Source organism: Chrysemys picta, chromosome 12 (genome assembly GCF_011386835.1).
Source record: "Chrysemys picta bellii isolate R12L10 chromosome 12, ASM1138683v2, whole genome shotgun sequence".
NCBI classification, from domain to species: Eukaryota; Metazoa; Chordata; order Testudines; family Emydidae; genus Chrysemys; species Chrysemys picta.
Window position 1 is genome coordinate 28,265,337 of NC_088802.1, and position 7,174 is coordinate 28,272,510.

General features: G+C 51.6%; 1 long non-coding RNA gene across 1 annotated transcript; it reads left to right on the forward strand.

The window, feature by feature from the left end:
• The first annotated feature begins 37 nt into the window (after nt 1-37).
• Nucleotides 38-3,288, forward strand: LOC135974487 (uncharacterized). The gene is made up of 2 exons (XR_010591752.1): nt 38-1,279; nt 2,766-3,288. It is a non-coding gene; the product is annotated as an uncharacterized LOC135974487 (long non-coding RNA).
• The last annotated feature ends 3,886 nt before the right edge of the window (nt 3,289-7,174 follow it).

The following is a 7,174-nucleotide window of genomic DNA, read 5'->3' on the forward strand; positions in this document are numbered from 1 at the left end:
GGGCCCGCTATCGACTGCAGCTAATGAGCTGCCCTCCCTGCGCTCCCCAAGGGCAGAAGCGTGGCACAGGGGGGAATCCGGCCAGAACCCTTCTCGCCTGCCTGAACAGAGAGAAACCTCCAGCGCGAACGAAACAGAGACAGAGCCGCAGAGAAACCTGTCCCCTGTTGCCAGCCAGGGCTCGGGGCAGCCCCTGGGGCCAGGTGCCCATCAGCCCAGACCCCTTTATTTGGGGGTCTCTGGAATCTCCTCTTTTCCTATAAAATCCACTCCCAGGCAGAGAGCTCCGGCTCATCCCTTGGGGCTGGGCAGGGCCAGCTCTAGTTTTTTTGCCGTCCCAACCAAAATTTTTTTTGGCTGTCCCCCACCCCAGCCCTGGGCTCCCCCCACTCCCCGCACCCTCTGCTGCCCCAGCCCTGGGCTCTCCCCCCCCCCCCAACCAGCACCCCCTGCTGCCCCAGCCCTGGGCTTTCCCCCCCACCTATCCCCCCTGCCGCCCCAGCCCTGCCCCCCACTCCCACCAACCACACCCTCCTGCCACCCCAGCCCTGGGTCACTGGTAACTCGCACCCAGGGCGTGTCATTCAGCAGGAATTTTGGACGTGCACAGAACACAGACAGGATTGGTTCCCATATGGTTACAGAACTGCAGTAAAGTGGAACAATTTTCAGCTTGTGATTGGAGAATATCTGGATGCATATTATGACTGTCCTACATAAATGAAGAAAAGTTGAGGTGCCTTTATTATTCTTTTGTTCCACTCTTCGTTTCTGTGGGGAATTTGCCAATGCAATATTGCTGTCTTCCTTCTAAACAAACAAAATTAAAAAAAAAAAGTCAATGACTGTTGAAAATAGCAATTCCAGTCCTAATAACTACTGGGAAGCATTTCTTGCTCTATTTTATCCTACTTTTTCTACAGCAAGTTACAGTGGATCAGTATATTTTATTTGGGAGAAATAAAGTAACAGCTGCCCAAATTGAGCTTGAGCACTCCTGAATTTTGAGGGTATTCACAGGGCCGGCTCTAAGCACCAGCAAAGCAAGTAGGTGCTTGGGGCGGCACATTTTCAGGGGTGGCATGGGAGCTGTAGTTCTTTGGTTATCTCCCTGCCTATAGAGCCAGCCCTGGAGCAGGGAAATAACTACATTTCCCAGCATTCCCTTGGCCACTATCAACAGGAAAGGGAGGGGGAGGTAGGTAGGTAGCTGAGACCTCATGCGGAGGCTTGCTGTGAATGGAGAGCTCACTGCTAGAACGGGGTGGCACTGTGAACGGTAGGGATACCACATTCAAAAAAGAGGTCACTTCACGGGGAAGGGGGGAATAGCCCCACCCCCTATCCACTCCCACTTCCCGCCCCCCAACTGCCCTCCACAGAACCCCCAACCCATCCAACCCCCGCTGCTCCTTGTCCCCTGATCGCCCCCTCCAGGGACCCCACCCCCTATCTAAGTCTCCCTTCTCCTTGTCCCCGACTGCCCCCTCCTGAGACCCCCACACCCTACTGCCCCCCTAGGTCCCCACCTGTCCCCTGACTGCCCCGACCCCTATCCACACCTCCGCCCCCTGACAGACTCCCGGGACTCCCACGCCTATCCAACCACTGCCTGTCCCCTGATTGGCCCCCCCAGAACCCCTGACCCATCTAACCCCCCCGTCCCTTGACTGCCCCAACCCCTCTCCACACCCCCGGCCCCTGACAGCCCCCCCTGAACACCCGACCCATCCAATCCCCTGCTCCCTGTCCCTTGACTGCCCCCCGACCCCTTTGCCATGCCGCTCAGACCAGCGTGTCTGGTTCCATGCAGAGCCAGACACGCTGCTGCGCTCCCCCTGAGTGCCCAGCCCCGTCCCCCCCCGAGGGCTGCTGGTGTGGCACGCTGAGACTGCAGGGGAGGAGAGGTGGGGGAGCAGGGGTGGGGCTCTGGCTGCTGGTGTCCCTGATGCGAGCGGCTCAATCCGGCCGGGCCACCCTGTCAGCTGCGCTATGCGTTGGGAGGGAAATCCCGGACCTTTTGAGAGTTTTACAAATTCCTCCCGGACGTCTATTTAAAACCCAAAAAGCCGGACATGTCCATGAAAATATGGACGTATGGTAGGTAACCCTAAAACAGGGAACAAGTATGCCCAAGGAGTAGAAGGCTTTGGCCCATCTATCCCCTTCAGAAGACATCCCCAGACTGGATTAGGGATACTGGTGTGTGAGACCTCACCTTACAGCCCCCAAAGAAAGAATTGGGTGGACTAAATGGACAGTGCACCTCTCTATCTGAAGCCTAGCAAGGGAGGTACGTGGATCCAACTAGAATTTAAAATGAAAAGTAAGGGAGGGGAGGCTCTACTAGAGAACCTGAGCAGCTTTAGATACAGTACCAGGCACCTAGGAGGATTTCCACTTCTGAGCCATGGAAGCAGAAATTGACTTTTCCTTTCCAGATTTAGCTAATATTCAGAAAGGGAATCTAGCACCCAGGGCCGGCTCTACCATTTTTGCCGCCCCAAGCAAAAAAAAAAAAAAAAAAAAAGCCACTCGGACTGCTGCCGCCCGAACTGCCGAAGCGCAAAAAAAAAAAAAAAACCCCCTGCCTGGACTCTGCTGCTCCAAGAATGGACGGAATGCCGCCCCTTAGCATGTGCCGCCCCAGGCACGTGCTTGCTCCGCTGGTGCCTGGAGCCGGCCCTATTCCCCATCCCCTCTCTCAGGTTCCCATGCCCACCAGCACAGGGAGTGACTCCTGTCTGGATCCTCTATCCCAGCAGGTTACGGGATGGTGAGGGAAAACGGCGAAGAGAATCCTCTGCAGGCAGGTCTGGAGCAAGCGGCACCACAAGGGAAGGGCTCAGGAAGATCCGAAGGGAGCGTTTCCAAGAGTCCTGAGCAGGAAAAAGCCTGTGACCATCAGAGTGAGCCAGTTATGGAGAATGGACACCCTCTAAGGAAGAGAGGGAATAAGTCCACTCACAGGACAGCCAAGAAACCCAAAGAAATTGCCCAGCCAAGACACCCCACTGGAAAGAGATCAAACACATGTGGTGAATGCAGGAAAAGCTTCCTTTGGGGATCCAGTCTGATCACCCATCAGTGACTGCACACGGGGAAGAAACCCTATAAGTGTGATTGCAGGAAAAGCTTCAATGAGAGCTCAGCCCTTAGTGTGCACCAGAGGATCCCAACGGAGAAACGCCTTTTATATGCCCTGACTGCGGGAAAAGTTTCACTCAGAGCTCAAACCACGTTCAGCACCAGAGGATCCTCACAGAATAGAAACCCTACAAGTGTTGTGACTGTGGGAAAAGCTTCAACGACAACAGGCACCTCATTAGATATTAGACAAACGCCACCAGCCCTTCGCCCACACATCACATAAACAAAACACCAGCTGTGCCCACTGATTGCACCCACATACCTGTACACACCCATTGCCAGTTGTTCCCGCTGATTGCACCCACATACCTGCACAAACCCAATGCTAGCTGTGCCTGCTGAATGCACCCACATACCCGTACACACCCAATGCCAGCGGTGTCCGTTGAATGCACCCCTCTCAGCACAACGATTAACTCCTAGTGCGTAACACTGAGTGCTCAGAGGCAAGAAGCTCAGTTTACTGTGTGAAAGAGCTTGTCAGCTGGTGGTCCCAGTGACGATGCAAGAGATAGGGGAAAGATTCCCTCTGGAAATGCTCAGTCTCTACGTTCAGATGAGATTGTGGAATCTACTCCAATTAAACGGCTGTGGGATGGTCCTCAGCTCCACTCATTCCTTGCTCCTGGCAGGAGTGGGGACTTCCAAAGAGGGCAGGGGCAGGCAGGCCTGTCCTGACAAGTGTCTCTTCTCTCTTGACACTGGCCTGGCATGATCCCTGAAGTCCTGACTGGCAATATAAAGGTACCTTGTGTCAGTAGCTGGCAGTGCCCCTCTGACTGGAGCTTTGGGTATGGAGCTCTGTCTCCCTGAAGCTACCCTGTTGGACTGCCCTACTTCAGGGTTCCCTCTCCCCAGCCTTTGGGAAAAGGGCCTGGCTTCTGACTGGGTTAAAGGGCTCAGGTACCATCACTGGCTAGTCAAAAACAGGGAAGAGGGATGACTGAAAATTTTTGTTTTATTTATTTATTTTTTTATATTTTCAATCAAAAATTTGTATTTGTCTTTTATTGTTCTCCATTTTTGAAATATTAAATGTTCCTAAAATTAATTATTTAGGGGTTGTTTAGTCTCATAGTGAGATTTTTTGAAGGTTGGGCACAGAGGGGCATTAGTGAAGGGATCTCCCCACATGGACCCCCGCTGGGGAGCAGCAGCACACAGGAAGCTCAACCTGGGAGATGGTGAGCAAAGAGAGCTGCCTCCTTCCTCTCCCCTAGCAATAACCAGAACCTTCTGGTGGTGACAGCTAATGATCCTCCCCCCGGACAGAAACAGGAAAAGTGGGGCAAGTGGGGTGGGGAGGATCCAGGTCAGGTCAGAATCCTTCTCTTTTTCCTGAACAGAGAGAAACCTCCAGAGCAAATGGACCAGAGACAGAGCCCCAGAGAAACCTGTCCCTGCTGCCAGCCAGAGCTTGGGGCAGGACCTGTGGCCAGGTGCCCATCAGCCCAGGGCCCATTTATTTTGGGGACACCCTGAGACAGCCCCAGGTCCATCCTCCTCCGGTTCTGCAGGAGTCTCAGATTCCTGTCCCTGCCTGTTGCACACAAGGAAGGGGGAGGCTAATGAGGATGCAGCCATGATCATTAGATTCCCCTGTTAGAGGGCAGCTAGTAGAGTAGGGTTGACAGTCAAGGCCCCATAGGGGCTCCAGACCTGTGGAGTCTCACAGGGTTCTGGACAGAGAAATGACTGGCTGAGGGCAGGCGGCCTTGTAAGGAGGCTGGACACTTCTGAGCACTGGAATGGGTTACCTAGGGAGGTGGTGGAATCTCCTTCCTTAGAGGTTTTTAAGGTCAGGTTTGACAAAGCCCTGGCTGGGATGATTTAGTTGGGAATTGGTCCTGCTTTGAGCAGGGGGTTGGACTAGATGACCTCCTGATATTCTGTGACCCTAATTGGAGCCATCAGAGGCCATGGCTGGGATCTGATATGTCCATGAACTGGGGGTTCTTGTAACAGGGCAGTTCACCTATTAAGGGCTGTATGGATTGCTGATGACTAATGAGGCACACCTGGGTTAGATTAGCTGTTTCCCTACAAAGAGCAGCAGGAGGCACTCAGGAAATTGCAGAGTGAGGAAGGCTGCTGTAGAGAAGATGCTGTGATGGGGGAGTTGCTCTAGTTAAAAAGGGCTGGGGGCAGTGCTTCTATATGCTGGGAAATTTCCCAAAATCTGGGAATTTGTCAGTAAAATGTTTTGAATGAAAAGTCCCAATTTCCCAAATTAAAACATTTTACTGACAAATTCCCAGATTTGGGGAAATTTCCCAGCATATAGAAGCACTGTAAAAAATTTTATCTGGGAATTTTTCACCAGATTTGGGAAATTGTTAGCGTTGGATGGGAAAAGTTGGCATCACAATATAGAAGCACTGGCCGGGGGTTGCCTACTGACTCAGGAAAGACAGTGCAGAGAGAATTTGCAGGGAGTACAGCAGCTGCCTGGGGAGGGTGGGCTCCAGCAGAGAAACCTCGGGTTCAGGGAATGAAACAACAGGCAGGAAAGGCTGGGGGAAATGGGTGGACTTGAGAACTTTATTCTGAATGCTGGTTAATGTAATAGAGCATGATGTGAGAAGGGATGGGGATGGGATGGGACAGGTGTTTATGAAGTGTATGGAAATCCCAATAAATGGAGGCTGCCTGTGGTGTGAGCCTAGAGGGATCACTGGAGGCGCCCTGCCTGCTTCCAGCTCTGTTATTTCTGGGTGTGCTTTCAACACCAATTACTTGGGCAGGGGGAAGCAGTGGGAGGGGGTGAAATTTGCAAAGAGAAAAGTGAGGCTGAGTCTCTGGAGAAATGTCCTGGCAGTGAGATCTGTGGGGCCAGGAAGCATGTCCCCAGGGGAAGCAGTTTGGGGGCTTGGCCCTAAGGAATCAATGGAAAGGGTTGGTACTGGGTGAGGGAGTCTTCTCCCTTTATGGGCAATGTCAGCAGCGATTTGACATTTTTTTGGCAAGGGCTTTAGGGGCTTCGTTCCCCACTCCAATGACACTGACAAAATCTGCTCTCTTCTCTGTCCCCTCCCCCAGCCCACATCATCAGCCTGTGCATGCAGAAGGGAAGGAGAAGCATATGCCATGAATATTTCTGCTAGAATGATCTGCAGGGAATTTAATTAATAATGTTGCTGTGGAAATGTCATCACTAGGTCCCAGCATCAACATCATACTTGAATGGACAGGGACTGAATCTTCCAGGAGCAAAATCCTTACAGAGGTGGGGTGGGGGGTGGGGGCTCTGTGCTGGTGCCACTCTTTATGGCACTGGGACTCCTTATCTACCTGAATAACAAGAAAGGGGATTAGCTCAGGAGTGGGGCAAGTGGCACCAGGATTTCTGTTCAGGGAATTGTCCCCAGAAGGTCTGCTGGGCAATGGTCATGGAGCCTTTCGGATTTCACTAGAGCTTAGGCTCATCATGACGATTGACTTTAACTTCCTCTTCAGGAGGAGACATTGGGTTGTTGTAGACACATTTGGTAGAATCCAAGAATCATGAAGTTCCTTTTTGTTTATAAGAGCAATCTGTGAACTTCTGACTCTGAAGTTTAGTTTGTTGAATAGGAATGGCTTATCTCATCCTGTAACCTGGATCCCCTTGCACCCAGTTAAACATTTGGCAGATTATTCACCTCCCAGAAATTGTTGTTATATATCAGGAAAATCCACATGGAAGAGAAAGTGTGGGGAAAGCATTCAGGGCTCCTACCTGATCACCCATCAGAGAATCCATGAGGCTTAATTTTTGAAATCTGAGATGCTTAATTTTCCCTGCTTCATTCGAACACATCAAGAATTGTATTGTTTAAGGATTGAAAGGGGATTAACATGTCTGGCAGATGCAGAGGAATCCCGATATTGTTAAGAGACTGAGACTGAGAATTTTGGAAACAGGCTCGGTTGGATAGTATTCGGGACACAGACATGATTTTCAGTGCCCCTGTGAAATTCCATCTGGTTACCAACCAGCTCTACAAAATTGCCTTGGGCATATGTGCAGAAAAACTTCTTCAAG